The sequence below is a fragment of the Montipora foliosa genome, chromosome 6, assembly GCF_036669935.1.
Source record: "Montipora foliosa isolate CH-2021 chromosome 6, ASM3666993v2, whole genome shotgun sequence".
NCBI classification, from domain to species: Eukaryota; Metazoa; Cnidaria; class Anthozoa; order Scleractinia; family Acroporidae; genus Montipora; species Montipora foliosa.
The window spans coordinates 50586385-50606384 of record NC_090874.1 but is presented as its reverse complement, the minus strand read 5'-3'; the positions used below and the strand labels follow the sequence as shown (position 1 = coordinate 50606384).

The 20000-nt window shown below is 38.0% G+C and overlaps 1 protein-coding gene and 1 pseudogene across 1 annotated transcript in view; both read left to right on the top strand.

The window, feature by feature from the left end:
• LOC138005715 (maternal protein exuperantia-like) overlaps positions 1 to 20000 on the top strand; it is a 160377-nt gene that overhangs the window by 8019 nt on the left and 132358 nt on the right. The window lies entirely within an intron of this gene.
• LOC138008770 (piggyBac transposable element-derived protein 4-like) lies at positions 8927 to 10277 on the top strand (annotated as a pseudogene).

Below are 20000 nucleotides of genomic sequence, written 5' to 3'. Positions count from 1 at the left end.
GCATGGCGGACTCCTCACTTTACGAAGAAACTATTGAAGACAGCAAGGAGGAAACAGAAACGTCAGCAACTGAACCTAACCTTAAAGATATACACAATATTCTCAAAAGCATTCAAAGCGCGATTAGTGACATGCAAAGCACCATCGCGACGCTAGTGAAAGAAAATAACAAGCTCTCTGGCGATGTAGCGGACCTTCGACATATCACAAAGAACAACGACAAAGTTGTAAAGCTCAAGGAAGATTTCATAAAACAAAACCAATATGTTGCCTCTTTGGAACTGAAACTTGAATATGAGAAAAAAAGCTTCTAAACAGCAAAGAAGCGACATCCAAGAACTTCAAGAAAGCCTTGACGAGCTTGAACAATATTCCCGTAGAAATTCTGTTGAAATTCACGGCATTTCAGAGGATATAGGCATTTCAATTGACGAAGTCGTCTGTAAAGTTGCTTCAGCAGTCGATGTTCAGATTGCACCGGAGAATATCGAGATCTCTCATCGCTTATATAGAAAGAAAGGCAAAAAACCGATCATTGCCAAGTTTCCAAATCACAAGGACAAGGCAAAGTTATATAAAGCGAGAGTTCAACTCAAGAATTTAACTCTGTCTGCCCTCTTCCCGAGCTACTCGGCAACAGGTCTAGCTGGGCAGCGAGTTTTAATCAACGAGAACTTAACGAGCTATCGAAGTGTTATGATGAAACTCGCCATTGAGAAAAGGAAGGATGGGAAGATCCTAAGCACATGGTCACTGGATGGAAAGATCTTTATTAAAACTTTCCCCGGTGGACGGCCGAGGCAGATGTTTTTGATTGAGCAAATCAAGGAGCTCTGATGTTTCCGTTTTTTTTCTCTTTTTCAACCATCATGTTATTGTTCGACTTCTTCATTACCTTTGGAGAAACGTAAGTTAATAGCATAATTGTATAGCTTCGCAATAGAAGAGCGAGCGCAGGTGGTGCATACATGAGTAGTCTTATGTGTAGTTACTTTATGTTGATTCTGTTGTATAGCAAAATGTTCGTTTTTTGTGTTTTTCTATTCTTGCATTACCTTGATGCGAGACTATTTTTCGTTACATGCAAATTCAAATTCCCGTTTTATTGGTATGAGTAAAGGCAAATTCCAAAGAGGTGCAAACCTTAGTACACATGCGATTGCACGATTTCTAATAGTACCACTGGGTATTAAGATTCATTGTCAGGAAAAAAAGCGACAAAATAAAAAATAAAATAAAATAAAAAAATCGATCCAGTGCAAGGAAGACTTTCTGGCTAGCAACTTTAAAATTTTGCGCAGACTATTTATTTATTTATTCATTTTTTCCAAAAAAAAAAACATCTTCGCTTTACATCTAATTTAGTGACAAACTAACGACATGGCTTCTCAGTTTACAGCCTCTTTTTTGAATGTCAGAGGGCTAAACCAAGCACGTTAAACGAAGACAACTTTTCACATGGCTGCAAGACAATAAATTCGACATAGTATTCTTGCAGGAAACCTATTCAAGCGAATATGTAGAAAATGCATGGACATCTGAATGGGGTGGCAAAATGTATTTCTGTCATGACACAAGTCATTTGAGAGGTGTAATGATTCTTTTCAATCCCAAATTAGATGCTCTGATCAACAGTATTGAGCAAGATAAAAACGGAAGATATTTGTTTCTTCAAACAACTATTTCTGATAACACTTTCCAATTGTGCAACATTTACAGCCCCAACAATAACTGCGAACAAAAAAACCTTTTACTCGAGCATTCTAGACGTTCTAAGATTACGTTCAGAGATTGACATTATACTCGGTGGAGATTTCAATTGTGCACTGACACCAAAAGACAAACTTGGCGGGGCTGCAGTGGAAAGGAAAAACAATGTAATTAGTCAGATTACCCAATTGTGCGACTTTGTTAAAACTTCAAGATGTCTGGTGATATCAGCACCCTGACAAAGTACAATTTACACGGCGCGACAAGGCCTTTAAAGTGCAATGTAGATTGGATTATTGGTTGGTCTCTAAACAATTGTCACCCATAGTGATTAAGACCGAAATAAAAAGCTCCACATTAACAGATCATTCTGTAATGACCCTGACACTTCAATCTGAGGGTTACTCACAAAGAGGACCCGGATTTTGGAAATTTAATAATTCTCTCCTGGATGATCACGACTTCGTTGAGCAACTTCACAATATTATACCTACGTACAAAAAGAAATACAACTATCTCACTGACAAAGGTCTCTACTGGGACATGATAAAAATGGAAATGAGAGGCTTCTGTGTGCAATAATCAAAAAGGAAAAATAGAGAGTGCAGAAACATTGAGAGAGATCTTTCCGACCAAATTGATGTTTTAATGAAAGCACAATGTCTAAAAACAGGTCAATGGAGAACATCACTAAATTATATAGGCTAAGATCAGAACTCAATACGATCGCCGAGTACAGAACTAAGGGCGCTATCATTAGAAGTAGAACAATGTGAAAAAAGTACTAAATATTTTTTGAATCTAGAAAAACGACAAAATGCAAAAACGTATATTTCGAAACTTGGAAATCCAAGGTAGTCTTCAAATAACGAATGCAGATGAAATTTTAAACTGTCACAAGCTGTTCTATAAAAACCTTTACTCGGCTGTACCTTGTCAAAACCCAAATGATAAATCTTTCTTTGAAAACCTAAACCTTCCTAAATTAAACGAAGTTGACCTGGAAGATCTAGAAACGCCGATGACTAAGGAAGAGTGTTTTGAAACTCTAAAATTGACCTCCAAAGACAAATGCCCAGGAAGTGATGGATTTACAGTAGAATTGTATCTTCACTTCTGGTCCATATTAGGAGAGGAAATGGTTCAAACGTTTAATCAAGCATTGATATATGGTCACCTCAATATAACCCAGAGACAAGGAATAATCAAAGTTGTACCCAAGAAACGCCAAAAATAAGCTCTACTTGGAAAACTGGAGACCAATACCCCTTCTTAACATTGACTACAAAATAGTAACAAAGACTATAGCAGATAGAATTTCCAAAGTTCCTCCTAAGCTAATACATGAAGACCAAACCGGATATGTTGAAGGCCGTAACATTGGCCAAAATATTAGGCTGGTAAAAGACATAATCAAAATAACAGCCTTAGAAAACATTCCTGGAATGGCAATTTTTATCGATTTTAAAAAAAGCCTTTGATTCAGTAGATTAGAATTTCTTAGCTAACGTTCTAGAAGCCTTTAACTTCGGTCCACATATTCGAAAGTGGATTAAGAGTTTTACACCGATATTAGCAGCTGTGTAATTAACAATGGACACGAGTTCTTTAACCTGCAAAGAGGTGTCAGACAAGGCTGTCCTCTATCTGGTATCCTCTTTGTTCTTTGTGCAGAAATTTTAGCACAGGCAATCAGAAATAATAATAATATCAAGGGGTTACAAATCTATAACAAAAAATATAAAATATCTCAACATGCGGATGATACTACTCCCTTTTGTGCCTGACGCAACTTCGGCAGAAAACCTTTTTGAAACTTTGCGCATCTTCCATGACATGTCAGGCTTAGAATTGAATAAGTCCAAAACTGAAGGAATGTGGCTAGGGTCATGTAGATACAGCACCTCAACACCTTTTGGTATAGCTTGGCCTTCGGAACCTATATATGCACTCGGAGTCTATTTCACTTATAATGAACATATCTCTTTCAAAAAGAACTTTGAAGAAAAATTAAACTCAATGAAGAAACTGTTAAATCTTTGGCAGCCACGAAATCTTACCTTGTATGGTCGAATAACCATTCTTAAAAGCCTTGCCCTCCCCAAGCTTGTCTACAATACATCTGTACTCACCTTCCCCTTAGCATTTGCTTCCTTGGTAAAAAGCTGTTATCTCTGAGTTTGTTTGGAATACAAAACCAAAAATCAAACACACCACAATGATTGGTCCGAAAACTAAAGGTGGCTTAGACCTGCCAGATTTCGAAATAATGTACAACGCCTTTAAGGTCACATGGATAAAAAGACTACACAAAAGCAGCAGTAATGCAAGTTGGAGCCACATACCTCTTTCGTTTTTAAAAGAGGGAGGGGGTTCTTTTTTATTGGAATATAATTTTGATTTAAAATGTCTTAAAGTGTCTATCTCCATTAAATTTTACAAAGACATCTTGTATACCTGGCAGACGATAAACCAACATACTCCAGAAAACAAAGAACAAATACTAAACGAAATCTTATGGAATAACCGCTTTATTAAAATTGAAAAGTTCTCCGTCTATTATAAAAGTTGGCATAAGGCAGAAGTGATCAGAGTAAAAGACATTTTTTGTCAAAACAGCTTTTTAACTTTCAATGACTTCTGCCGAAAGTTCACAATTAAAACTAATTTCCTCATGTATTACGGCTTATGTAACTCAATTCCTCAAAAATGGATTCGTTTGGTTAAGCAATCTAACCCAAACATACCTACGAATTCAGAATATGTGGGGAAAATACCTTTAAGCAAGCTTTCCTGCAAATCAGCCTCTAGATTTCTTATCAGCCAGAAATTTGAACCTCCTACAGCTGAAAGAAGAATGTGGCAAGCAAATCTCGACGAGAAAGCAATCAGCATTATTTATAGTATTCCCTTCAAGGTGACGAAAGATAAAGACTTGTCATTTTTCAATTTAAAATTGTGCACCACATCTTGGCCACCAATGCTACTCTTTTCCGAGATAAAATTATTCAACATTATAATTGTCATCTCTGTGATCAGAATGTGCGGATGTGCAGGCCTTCTGGCAAAGCTTTTCTCGTTGGTGGAATGTTAAGAATGATGACTTTATCGTGTTGAATGATGAAATCATAATCTACGGCTTTACAAATGATTTTAGCCAACAACTTGGTTTAAACCCCTGCTTAATAATTGCCAAGTATTACATCTATTGTGCCTCGAGGGATGGAGAAAAGTACTACTTTGAAGCCTTCCTTGCATACTTTAAAAGTAAATTGTCTATAGAGAAGAGCAAATGCAAATCACAAATCATCTTGTAAAAACAACCTTTTAGCTCCTTCTCAATGCCAATCTTAGCAAACAAAAACAGCTCTATACGACTCAAAAACGCGTGCTTCTGCTTCCATTTCGTTTTAGTTCTGCGTTTGTACATGTTTTTTCCTTGTGTTTTTTTTTTTAACTTATTTGATTGATAGGTTGTAAATAGTATATTTCTACTTTTATAAGGCAACATTGTATTTAGAGTTAGTATTGAAATTTAATAATCAAGAGAGTATCGTAAGTAAGTAATCTGCGTATTATAAATGTCAATTAATTTTTTGCTGTCAATTCATAGGTTATGTATTTAATGTTGTAGTAAGGTGTGATATTCAAATTGCAAATAAATATTAAATAATAATAATAATAATAATAATAATAATAATAATAATCGACATTTGAAGGTGAAAGACGATATTATTTATCCGAGTTACATCGCAAGCAACATGTTATTTTTTGTTACAAAATAATATTCCTCACAGAGAGGGATGAAAAACAGGCCCAATTAAAACAGCAGCATATTAATAGTGAGAAGGCTAAAACAACTAAAATGGCATCCCTTCAGTGTGAAATCAGACGTAGCTTTACAGACCAGACAAAATGGATGATCTGAAGGAACAAATCAGACACCTGACTGAGATCGTGGCCGAACTTACCTCCCTGAAGAACAGACACCAAAGCGAAGTGCGTACTCATCAGTAAAACGGCGAAGACATCCTCTCGGACTCACTGAGTGATGTCTTACCATTCAACATGGGACTTTCCAGTAATCAGCCAGTTCCAGAAAGCCACGAGAGCAACCATGCATGACTCAGAGCGTTCCCTTGGCAGTTGTCAACAGTGGAGCCATGCTACCACCGCTTCCACTCCCACCATCTCTGCGATCACTGCTATCCACCATTGATAAGAACGCCTCACTTGTGCAGAGCAGATACAGTAGTCAAGGTGCCACAGATGATCACCAGCGAAAGGTTGAATTGATAGTTTCCTTCGGAGGTGACATTATTACAATCACTATGGCCTGCGTAGACGTCCTATTTACAGACGAAAAATTGGCTAACGGCAAAACTTCTGGGTGCAATGGCTATCAGCAGTTGGATGAGTTAAAGCCTCGTTTTCTAGAGTCGAATTTCCAGATTTTACTAACCAGTGGGAGAGAAAGCCAATTGTAATTAGAAGACTACAGAAAAATACAAATTTTTAATTTGACTTTCTTAAGCAACAATATTGCAACGTATGTAGTTACCAATAATTAGGCAAGCGTCTTTTGGTTTCGTACCTTTCAGTGTGAAAAAAATAGGTTAGGTCATTTTGTTTCCCTTGCATAACTTTATAAAGTTCTCGAGTGAAATTATTGCATGTTTGTGACATGTTCAGTAAACTAAGATTAGGACGATCAGACTTGTGTCTTGGCAATTCTTTGTTTTTAAAACATTCCACAGCCATAGTCGGGAGCGACGTGTTTAGCAGTTAAAATTTGATTCCTTTCTCCCTGCGATCTTTACATTGAGCAGCAGAAGCAATACTCATGGCTTTGAAGCATCAAATGAGAGAAACATACAATTTTCATTGTCAAGAGTTCCTTTCAGAACAGGGATGTTTGAATTTTTACTCTACAGACAAAAGTAAGCTTCGAAATTGCCATAGATTTCACTATCTGAATTCGGCCGTGGACTGATATGTCTCTTGCTGACCAAATATTCAGGAGTTTTCTTAAAGAATCTAGTCTATCAAAAAAGTTCTTTTTGGCTGCGAGTTTTTCGTCATAAGAGAAGTAGACTCCCAGTGCATAGATTGGTTCTTCATTCATCCTTAAACTTTGAAACGTGTCTTTCTGATGGCGTATAGACCCTAACCACAACAACTCTGATTTCGATTGACTTATTTTTAATCCAGAACAGTTTTCGAACTGGGAAAGTGAATAGAATAGATAACTTAGAGATTCAGTATCTTCAAGAAAAGCTGTGGTATCATCTGCGTACTGAGAGAGCTTCAACATATTTCTTTCATCAATTTTAACGCCTTTTATTTCTTTTGAACTTCTTATGGCATTACCCAGGATTTCAATTCCAATGACAAACAAGGCGCTTGACATAGGACATCCCTGCCTGGCTCCTTTTCCCAAATTGAAGTGTTTAGTAGCATATCCGTTATTTAAAACGCAACTAGAAATATCGCTGTAAATTACTCTAATCCATTACCGTAACTGGGGGCCAAAGTTGAGTACTTCTAAGCACTTCTGGAGATAATTCCATTCAAGAGAGTCGAATGCTTTTTCAAAATCGAGAAAAACAGCCAGACCAGGGATGTTGTCGGCTTTTGTAAATGACATAATGTAGGAAATAGTTCTTATACTTTCTCCAATGTACCTACCTTTGACATAACCTGTTTGACTTTCATTAACAATTTTAGGGAGAACTTTCTCCATTCTGAGTGCAATGGCTTTTGTAGCGATTTTATAATCGTTATTAAGAAGGGAAACTGGCCTCCAATTTTTTAAATATTGCAAGAAATAATTGCTAGCCGTAAAGAGATCGTTAGGAGGCCATTTTGAAAGCCATAATTAAAACTGTCAACCATAAACGGTGTGACCACATTCCAGAATCATCTGTAAAATTCAATTGTGAAACCATCAGAGCCTGGCATCTTGTTGTTTTGAAACTTATTAAGCGCTTCGGAGCATTCCTCTATCGTTAGTAAGCCTTCACAACTTCTAACTTTTTCAAGTGGGGGGACTCAAAAAAATGTTTGAAATTGTTTGAGTCAGGATTAGTATTTTTCGAGAGGTATATTTCTCTGTAGAATCTTTCTTCTTCATCCAGTATTCCTTTTGGATCACCCTGAATAGAGCCACCATCATCTGTTATCAATGAAGTTATGTGTTCTTTCCTGTGATTTCTTTTTTCTAAGTTTAAAAAATATTTATTATTCTTTTCGCCGAATTCATACCAGCATGCTCTGCTTCGCAAAATTGCGCCCTGGGTTTTTCATGCAATTATTTTTGCCAATTTATTTTTTACGCGATCCATTTCCGCCTTTGTCTCTTCACTGAAGTGTGATCTGATTGAAAAGCAAGGGTTCGAATTTCAGACCCCTGGTTTCCGAATAAAACAAGCAATGTATAAGCAATGTTAATTTCTGAGGGACAACTTTGGCTAGCCGCAGAAAATGGAAAAGCTTGAATTGACTAAAATCATCTTTTTTTTTTCACGTCTGTCAGTTTTAAGAACTTGCCGTCCTCTAAAATATGAAAAAAGCGTGTCTAGTTTTATCCTTCTCATTCCACCAGGAACGTGGAATGACACCCATTTCCACAACACGTAAAAAGCCTTTCCATTTTTCTCAAAAGTGATTCTGCTTGAGAAGGTCAAATTTATAAATTCCTCCGGAATTTTTGATTTGGGAAAAACTGAAAATAGTTTCGAAAGCGTTTCATAAAGACTGGGGAGAGTGTCGTAGCATGTAGCAAAGCATATCGTTACATGCTGGAATAACCAAGAGATGTCCGCAAACAAGGCATAAACGAAAAGAAGTCCTGAGTATGATATAAGGAACGCAACAAAAGTGTGAAAACAAGCAGTTACCCTTTTCTACTATTATTTAATTAGTTTTGCTCTGTTACATTTACTTAGGTTAAAGATTAAGTTAAGCAGGCTTACTGTCTTTCATGGCCGTTCAGGTATTGATCTTCATTAACCCTTAACGGACCAACTATGCATATATGCGTAGAAATATACAAACCTGTTTGGAGGAGCGATTTCATAGGTTTTCAGGGGCTTGGTTACGAGCAATTCATTTAAATATAACTAATATGAAGTAATTTTTCAGTTCATCGAAGCTCCCATTAAAGTTTTTGAATGTAAATTTCTTTGTGTTGTTTTTTTTGATTGGGCATTTAAATATGGCGACTTCAAGGATAGATCCAGTAACAGATTTTCCTATCGAGAGTGATGAAAGCGCCGTTGAAGTTGAGTTTGTCGATGAGGATGCCCTTCCTCTATCTTGTATTCATTCGGGGAATAATTTCCTTGAGCATCCAGAGTCAGATGAAGAAGTGGGTTCCGATTTTTTGTCAGACTCTGGTGATAGTGAAGCAGGCGAAGAAGGGGAAAGCGAAGATGATGAAGAATTGGAGACAGATGAATCAATTTGGACTGAAAAGTTAACCTCAAGAACTGATATTGACTTTAATCAAGCTGTTGGAATGGCTGTGGATCCTGCATCATTGAAGTCAAGCAAAGATTTTTTTGAGCTCTTCTTTACAGATGAGGTATGGCAGCTGTTAATTTGTATGCTTTACAGAAGAGAGGGCCTGAAGAAACTTCACTTTGGTATCCAGTGTCTGTAGAAGAAATGAAAGCTTGGCTAGCTCTTTATTTGTGCATGGGTATTGTTAATAAGCCAAATATTAAAACCTACTGGAGCATTGACCCAATACTGTCCACCCCATTCTTCCCTGCTACTATGTCAAGGACAAGGTTTGTTCAGATTTTACGTTACCTTCATTTTGCTGATGACAACCTTGCCCCCTGACCTGACTCACTAGACTACAACAAATTATACAAAATTCAACCTGCTCTTGTGGTACCCAGATTTAAAGCAGTTTACCACCCTGAGAGACAACTTGCTGTTGATGAGACTCTAATAAAATTCAAAGACAGAGTTCATTTTAGGCAGTTCATCCCAAACAAACCTGGAAGGTTTGGAATAAAGGCTTTTGCTCTTGCTGAATCAACCAGTGGTTATTTCCTGGGTGGCAAAGTATACAATGGAAAGGAGGCTGGAGTTGTCCAGAAAGATCTGGGGAAAAAAAGCTGTCATGTCTTTGATGGAACCTTTTCTGGGCAAAGGATATTATCTTTTTATGGACAATTACTACACTTCTGTTAGTTTGTTTGAGGAGTTAGAAGAGAGGTCCACCCTTGCTTGTGCGACTGTAAGGTCTAACAGAGTAGACCTTCCAAGAGAGATCTGCAATCTAAAGTCCAGACAGGTGAAGCAACTGAAAAGGGGTGAGTCCTTGTACCGACAGAAGGGAACATTGACTTGCGTGACATGGCGTGACAGAAAAGTTGTTAGCATGTTAGCCACTCTTCCTACAGGTGAGGCAGATTCTGATGAAGTGGAGAGGTCTGTGAAGGTCAATGGCCATTGGCAAAAGAAAAACTTTGCCCGTCCTGGTGTGATCAACCTCTATAACACTTTCATGGGAGGTGTTGATGTTGCTGATCAGAGAGTGTGAACATATGCTAGACTCATGAGGCGCTCAGTGTGGTACTATAAGTTGTTCTTCTATGTTGTAGAAGTGTGTATTTCAAATGCACAGATATTAGAGAACAAATCACTACTTCACACTACCAGAAATGGCCTGTCTTTCAGAAGATCATTGATTGATGAGCTAATCCAAGAGCAAAGCTTCCGGAGAGACACAAGATCACCTCAACATCCAATCCCACAAATTAGATTCAACCAGGGTCACTTTCACCATCTTGTGAGCCACAAAACAAGATCTACATGCAAGGTTCACTTGCAACGTGTGGATACCACATTCAGCTGTGCAGTATGTGGAGTGCGCATTTGTCAAGAGCCATGTTTTCAAAGGTACCACACCCTGAGGGATTACCATTACAATGATGAAGAGCAGGAAGGACCCAGACGTCTAAAGGAAGGAAGGGGGAGGCCTCGAGCAAGGGGAAGAGCAAGAACCTTGCAGAACTGAACATTAATAACATTAAGGCCATGTTAAATGTAAAATATTTAACCTGAATTGTTTTTTGAGGCAATTAACTTTCCATAACAGTAACTATACAAACTAAAAAGAACATCATCTTGGTATTTAAAGTTATTCAACTATACTTACCTGAGTGCTCTGTTATCCAGTGCAAATGAGCAAGGTTTTCATTTTAAAATTATAGTTTGATGTATTCGTATCTTAAATTAATTGAAAGGACGTCTAAATTATGTATTTTTGTTACTGATTACAATTTTTAAGCAAACTTACTGAAAAATGTGCATAATTATGGTAATTATGTAAATCGTGACGTCACATATCAAATTTTATCCCATAATATATAACACAGATTAATAGCTTATTTTATACAGATCTCAGATATATATGGTTTATTATGGTTAACTTGAAATCATTATTGTGTACAGTGGCTTTTATCATGACCACTCAAATAACCCCTGTGGTCCTTTAAGGGTTAACTTCGAACACCACGTTCCACTGATTGTAAACATCAATTCTTGACTTTCTTGATTCACTGGATTCTTTCTACTCAAACTCTTACAGAAGAATTCATGATGAACTCTGAACTCATTGTCTTCTTCCCGTTTTTGCTACCGTCTCTTTCTTCTCTCCAGATATAGCAAGGTCAAAGGTTATAACTCCACCACAGTTATCGCAGTTGATTACAGCTTCCTCACAGTATAGCATCCACAGCATAAGTTCAATCACAGCCAGCCACAAGGATAAGCCCTCTGGCAAGAGTTTTTTTCTTTTATTTATAAGCCTGCTTTTATACATTTTCTAGCATCTAGGAAGTTCTGTTGCTATTTATAATGTATTGCAAGGTTTACTTTTTTGTGGAAACTGCTGAGTCGCTTCAAAGAAATTTCTGGAATATTACAGATTGTACGATGATTCTAGAAAAGTCTGGAATTGCATGACAGATAAACTGAAAGTAATTCTGATCCTCATAAAAATATGAACATTACTGGGAAAAAAATCTTTATCGAAAAGACAACATTTTAGAGCCTTCCCCAGAAGAGAAGAGACTGAAAGAGTAAAAGATTGGAAGTGAAGAAGCTAAGGACATGGAAATGCTCTACCCTAAACTTAATTTAGTGTTCTTTAAGCTATCCAACCTGGACGCAAAAGTGGAAGAATTGAATGTTGCAGTCACAGGATTTCAAATCAAGGTAATATTTTTGGAGAAAGAGTTAGACTCAGTAAAAGCCACACAGAAAACTTTAGATGATAACTTTATTTCGATGGACAATTATACTGCATTTGTTGACGAACAATTGAAAGAAGCAAAATCTATGACTTACAAAAATATATACAATGTCGGTGACACTTGCAGAAACTTGCTTTACTTGGAGGCCTATGGCGGACAAGAAAAGGCATATGCGAAATCTTCTTTTGACAACCAGCAGATGAAGAAGATAGAGCAGCTCCACACAACCCGAAACAATGCAAGTCATAACTCCATGGGACAACTGTCAAACAACTACACAAAATAACTAAACACTTGTTTACAATGTAAGAGAAAAGTCTTGCACTCGTAATGATGACTTTATCCAAATACACCCCTCCTACCCAAAAAAATTATGAAAGTGTTATCCATACACGTGCTTTGCTTTCTCACAAATACACCCCTCCTACCCAACTATTAAAATTCATAATTGTAAAGAGGGAGAGGAAAATAGTTTGGAAATGCATTAACTGTCCCAACATCTCAAACATAAACACTTTGAAGACGAAATCCAGGTACTTCAGTCATTGAATGTCAGTGGATAATTTCTAGATAAAAGGGATGCCAAACAAAATAGTGCCAGTTGCCTGTACTGGTGTGATCTCAATGCTGATGGAATATTGCGAGTAACCAAATTCCGCCTGCATGGGTATTGGATTATTGGTGGCACGTCAGCAGTAGTCCATAAGCCAATTGCTGGAAAATGGCAGATTGTTACCACACAAAGTAGCAAATGCTACCAATGATTTTCTAATGTGTCAATGTGTTGTTCAGGAAAATGCCTGATAGAAGTGTGACCATTGTAACTTAGGGTGTCACGTGACCTTGAAGTCGAGCAGCATTGTCCATTTAACAAATTGACACAGTTTCTTTGTGTCTGTCCTTTTATAGATTTTTGTCACAAAAAAAATAGAGAGGTTAATACCACGCAAATCAATGTTCAATATCAAGTTTTACTTCAATAATATTTCACCAATGCCACTCATGGATATGATGAAGCGAATGCTAAAAGCAAGATGCCTGAATCAATGGCATTTTTCCTTAGGCTTGAGGACAACTGCTTTTGTATGCTGTACATGTTATTATTTAAGGTTGACATCAGAATTACTTTTTTGAGTAGAAAATATGGCCTTTTTGAAACAATACAGGACACCTGAATTCTTCGCATTAGCACAACCCCTAATTGATACTGACACTTTCACAAGTTGGAATGACTTTCACAAAATGGAGGGAATGCAAAAATATAATGGTGATGAGTTGGTGTATGAAACAAAGAGGAGTTCAATAGATATAATAAAGGAGGCGATTATGAACTCAAGGGGAAGCATGTAAAAACGTCGCAAGGAATTAAAAAAACTGACCGTTCTTGTCCCTTTTGTCACCGCAAAAACGGATGCAATGGCGGGTGAAGTTACAACAGAGTTCTCTCTAGCACATGTTGACCATGGAAAGGTCCTTCATTACACATAGTCGTAAGGAAACGCATTCTACTATAGCTGCAAGACTTGGTAAGGGAGTGAACATGAAGTCAGTAATGGCGTTCATAAGAGAAAGCCAAGATGGTGCTCTTAATAATAATAATAATATAATAAGTTAATTCTTAAAAGTGCATCATAAATTAATACTATAGACACTCATACATATATACATAAGTTCTTCATATAGTGGCAAAGTGTCCGTAGGTTTTCAAGTTCGTGCAAGGGACTGCTAATAAACAGGCAGTCATCCATCATAGTCTCGCTTAAGTTTAGTTCCAGGATTTTCATTGCTAGAATGAGATATTTTTCCTTCAATTCTAGCCATGTTCAAAGTCATAAGTTCAGTGTAGTTTCATGAAACGTTTCCCAAGTTGTTTTGGCTCCACTCAAATTTATTCTGTGAAATAGACTAGGCCTCCATCTTACTGCTTGAAGGAAGTAATTCACGACCTCTGCTGATGAATCTTTAACATTAATCTCCGAAAATTATTCCTCTGTTGCATATTTAATCAAGCTTTTGTCATACGCATTTTCGCGCCAAGCTTTGCACACCAATGATTCTGTTGTCTGGACAAACTTATATGGCAAGTAAGAGAAGATTAGGAGAGTGATGCTGTGAGGCAAAACTTCCATTCTGCAGATTTACATTTGATCATTCTACCAGAAGCATTCGTGCCAGCATTCTGAGAGAAGCGTTTGTGAGAAGAGGTGTCATCATGGTTTATTTTAAGTAAAAGGTTGTCACCTACTATCAGGAATTCATGCAAGAAAAGATGAGGCATGTGCCACTGACGAATGATGAAGAACATTAATGTGCCTCCAGAAAAATTCTGGCCGGGCTACTGAACTGTGGCAAACCCTTCCACTTCGATATAAAGATAACGATGGAGACCCTTTTGGTCTTATTTAATGTTCGTGATGTGCCACACCCTAAAAAATCACCACTGAATAGAACGGAAACAGGCAACTTTGTGTGTTTTGCTGGGGTATATGTTTGGGTAAAGTGAGAGCGATATTCAGTGTAACAGTCTCAACTGCTGAAAGCTTGCAATTCCAAAGATGCCAAAGAAAAATCAGCTCATGATCAAGTGGAACGGCTGCAAGCAAAGAGTCAGTTGAAAGAGTATCAAACCTGAAGATGCGTCATTAACAAAGGCGCATCTTGTTAAAGTCCTCTACAGCAGGCGTTGGTTTGACACAGAGATGTGCGAAGGATGGTCCACTGTCCTGGAAAGGGAGCCGTCCAAAGGTATCTTCAAAAATTGAGACCTAACTGTCCTTACATCAGATCAATGCCTATTTTTTTACTAAATCTTTTTCTTGTTGATCTTAACAAGATTCATAATAAATAGATCATGACATATGTTTACCAAGGCACACCAAAGCTAAGAATAGATTAAAATTAAATTAACTTTATGGCAAGGTAGAGAAAGAAGAGCAAGAAGCCAGCCACTCTGTGGGATCCAGTGAGGATGACATGCTACTCTCAAAGTATCCACAACAAAAACCTACTGCCAGAGAGAAAGGTCCAAATATTGAAACACACATCGTAGCTCAGTATGTCGAGCAAAGAAACGCCAGAACAAAAAAATGGCAGACAAAACGAACAGAGTATTTCAACACCCTTGGAAAGTAATAGGAGTACCACCAACAGACAAACGAGGCAAGCAAACAGAACGAGAAAAAGAAAAAGCAGGATTACTTCAACAGCTGCCGGCCGAAAAGAAGAAAAGAGAATTCCTTTGGGCAGAGTAAACAATATTGGAAACAAAGCACAACATGATTCAGAAAATGCTGGAAACTGAGAGGTAGAAACCACATTTGCTGGAAGAAGCACTCCAGGTGGCAAATAACAATCATGAAACACTGCAAGGCTTGCATAAAAGGGTATGACCTTTAACTTTGAAGAAGGACATCCTAAACTTTGATACCCGATATTATAATGGGATAGATCATTTAGTCCATTTGGAGGATTAAGGGTAAACAGTTCATCAGAACTTTCTTAAAGAAAAGGTGATCGTGACAACTGACCACTCCTCCGTGTTTGTAAAAAAATTACCAACCTAAAGTAGAGGAGGAGTACCAGACTATCCCTAATCCTTGCTTATGTCAATACTGAGCTTGATTATATTGGTCTCCATGATGTGTTTGACACTATACATTTTAACTAAGCGATCAAAATTGCCATAGAATCCCGGCAGCTTTTTGTGTAACTAATTACCAAACAGCAGGCAACAGATTTTATTGTTACCACATGTGTTGTTTACGGTGCTTTCTTTCTCTCTAGGAAGCGGGTTACAAGAATGCAAGTGATACTACCAATTTAATGAATACCATCACCATTTCATTATCAAGCACTGACAATGATTTTTTGGAGTATAATAGCAGACTCATCCAATATGTATGATGTTGCAGCATTACCACCAGTACCATAAAACCTTCTGCCCTTGATTCACCGCCACACATCTTCCCTATTTGTGAACTTCCCACATGTGCCAACATTAGTTTACCCACAGAGGATGATTTCAATCTCCGAAAACGACATTCACACCCCCCCCCCCCCCCTCCCCAAACTCCAGACGTCCTAGTACTTCTGCATCGACTACCTCCATATCACCACTAGTGCTTCCTTATAAGACAGCCGGAAATTAAATAAAAATACACTCTTAGGTGAAGGACAGAAGTCAGTATATCCGTTCCGGAATGGATCAGCTCTTCACACAAATGGCCCAGTCAAACTTTAATGGGAAGGGAAACAAACGAGAACTAAATGACACACTAGTTAATCTCCTTCAAAGTAAGCTGAAACTCTTGAATTGTTTTGTCACGGTCTTAGGAATCCGCATGCTTTTATAATGTGAGTTACCGGTATCTCAGAACAGAGTGAAGATTTACAGATAAATAAACACTGTAGTTTGCACTATAATCATTCTCCTGTGGAGCGTAAGCTGCAAGAGGTGGTATAGTCTGAGACGAGATCAGACAGGTACTTTGGAGGCAACCCATTTTTTACATTGCAAATGAGTAGTAGAATTTTTTACTGGATGCGGGCACGTACAGGTAGCCAATGGAGGCTCTTCAGGATGTCACTGATGTGGTCTTCTTTTTTAGGCCTTGCATCAACTCTGGCGGCAGCATTCAAAACAACTGTAACTCCAATGATGTTGCGGAGAATGAAGATCTGCTCCACTGTGCTCCTATTCCTACGGAACCCCGCCTGTTCTTTTCTGAGGGCCTCATCCAATTTCAGGTAGACCATAAAGCATGTTGTTACACAGATCTAATCGTAATCTCTTACTACACGCTTGGACATGCAAAAAATGAAACATCGGTTTATCAGTTGCGTACAAAAGAACAACAGAGATGCAAACAGTGTCTGATTTGGTTGGAAGAAATGGAAAGGAAACATTAAAACCCTGCTTTAAGAACCAAGGGGACAAGATAAGTCACACTGTCATCTTAAATGACTTTGTTCCCGGCATTCAGACATTCGTACATAATAAACCATGCCAGCAAATGTGACTGCATTGATGCTATCCACACAAAAAAGGCTTACACTGGTAACAGCTCATAACTGTTTCTGCATCGCCAGAAAAGTTGAACCGACATGCACAGTTGCAGTGTGATACTAAAATATTTCCGCCATAATGGCGCTGTTCAATTTAAGAAGGCATATGGGAGATGTTTTCTAAATCTGTTCTGTGAAAAAATATTGAAGCGATCAGGCTTGGGGGTATCTCGTCTTGATAACACATTCCCAAACGTTCTTTCTGAGGCTCAATTACTATCGCAGATTATAACTCGACTGATTTAGCAGTAGAAAAAGCGTTCTTACCTTTCCTACGTTTTCTTTGACTAGGAGAGTCAGTGTCGATGCTTTGCTTTGTGCCATATGGGATCAAACTTAGTAATGAAGAAATTGCGTGTCCTTTAAACCTGCATCCTAATGTGAGGGTTGTCCTCACATTGGTGTTAGTGGTGATAAGAAGGGTCTTCATTGATACCAATGGTTCGATTGGTACCTATAAAAAATATAGAGGAATATATACATAACATGTTTTTACTTGGTATGAAAGCGAACTTGTTTTGTGTGGTTGGCTTACAGAACGAGGAACATTCAAAATAATTATAACATGTTCTTACTTGGAGTAAAAGCAAACTTGTTTTGTGTGGTTGGCTTATAGAACAAGGAATTTTCATAATTATTATGAGTGCATTTTTACTTGGTGTAAAAGCGAACTTGTTTTGCATGGTTGGCTTATAGAACAAGGAATTTTCATAATTATTATGAGTGCATTTTTACTTGGTGTAAAAGCGAACTTGTTTTGCATGGTTGGCTTATAGAACAAGGAATTTTCATAATAATTATAGCGCGTTTTTACTTGGTGTAAAAGCGAACTTGTTATTCGTGGTTGGCTTATAGAACAAGGAACATTCATAATAATCAGCGCGTTTTTACTTGTTGTGAAAGCGAACTTGTTTTGTGTGGTTGCCCTTACCAAAAAAGGCAAACTGAAAGTATACTTCAAGTATACTGCAAGTATACTGCATTTACAGAAAGTACACTTAAAGTATACTCCAGTTACTGAAGTATAGATGCAGTAGAAAATTTAAGTATACTTTAAGTACACTGGTTGTTTTCCCTTCAATAGAAATTTAATGTAAGTATACTTAAAAGGTACTTCAAAAGTGGAAGTTACACCAGGTGTTATATGAAGTAGAAATTAAGTATACTGAAAATGTACTTCTGCAAGAGAAAACACTTCCTTAATTATTTCGAAGACTCTATGTATTAAATGAAAGTCTTCAGAGCAAGAGAAAATCAGTATCGTGGTTATTAATATCATTTGTGCGCATCGCATAATGATACAGTCATCTATTTTGCACATGACCAAATTAGTTAATTCCGTGTTGGTGCCATTGTACTGCAAATAATCAGCATGCTTGGTGAAAATGCTTCATTATTCAGATTTTTTGCTCTTGTGGGAAAATAAGAGTTAATTGGTTAAATTTGCCTCACAATAAAAGCCACTCAGAGCATTCTGATCTTTTCAGTAAACTAAGCCATCATGCTATTGGATTGTAACATTTGCACTAAATTCAAGTATAATAGCACAAGGATAGCCAAGCTACCTCATGATTGTTGAGTAAAACATAGTCACAGAGATGTAGATCCAAAATGGGTCTTTACTGCATTCTACAACTATAAAGCATCACACATTGACAGAATTCTTGCATGTATATTACAAAGGTGAAATTAATGTATCTACGTTGTAGGTACTGTCATTGACTGGATATAATGCTAATTTTTCTCAATCTTGTCTGGAAGCCTAGATACAAAACTGACATGTGAACAATCACTAATAATAACAGAAACACACATCGAAACAATATCCATCACATCAGCTGCAACAAATGCCCCCTTCTCCCTCTTGATAGGCACAACATGATCTACCTTGGCATTTGTGAACTTGTCCTTTGAAAGGGTAATTTTGGGGTCATGCTCTAAGAGGAAGGCGCCTTCGAACCCTGTAACAGATGAGGAGACAGCGGCAGAGGAGATGAGGGAGATGGATACAGCAGAGATCAGGGAAGATGAAGTCAGACAAGCCCTAAGGAAGACGAAAAGTGGAAAGGCACCTGGAATGGACGAAATACCCGCAGAGTTGCTGAAAGCAAGCGGCGACATAGCAGTACAAGAACTGACAAGACTATACAGGAAGATATGGAAGGAAGAGAGAATACCAGATAACTGGAACAAAGGCATCATCGTCAAACTACCAAAGAAAGGGGACTTGAACGAATGTAAAAACTGGAGAGGAGTGACACTGCTGCCAGTAATGAGCAAAATCATGGGCCGAATCATAATCGATCGGATCCAACGGGGAGTGGATGAGGCCCTCAGAAAAGAACAGGCGGGGTTCCGTAGGAATAGGAGCACAGTGGAGCAGATCTTCATTCTCCGCAACATCATGGAGCAGGTGAATGAGTGGAGAGCGACGCTGTACACACACTTCATTGACTTCGAGAAGGCCTTTGATTCGATCCATAGAGAAAGCTTGTGGAAGATCATGAAGTCGTACGGCATACCTGAAAAGCTGGTGAAGATGGTTAAAATCATGTATGAGGAATTTGAGTGTACGGTAATGGATGACGGGGAACAGACGAGGTGGATCAAGATCACGACGGGAGTCAAGCAAGGGTGTCTTATGTCAGGATTTCTCTTCCTCATAGCAATAGACTGGGTGATGAGAAAGACGACACACGGGCATAAGAATGGAATACGATGGAACTTCACCAGCGTATTAGAAGACCTTGACTTCGCAGACGATATTGCTCTGATCTCGTCGAAGTACGAGCATATACAGAGCAAGACGGATCGATTGGTGGAGAACGCTGGGCGTGTAGGACTGAAGCTCAATGCGGCAAAATGCAAGATGATGAGATCGAATGCAAAACGGCAAGACAGGGTCAAGATTGGAAAAGATGAAGTCGAAGAAGTGGAAGAATTCGTATACCT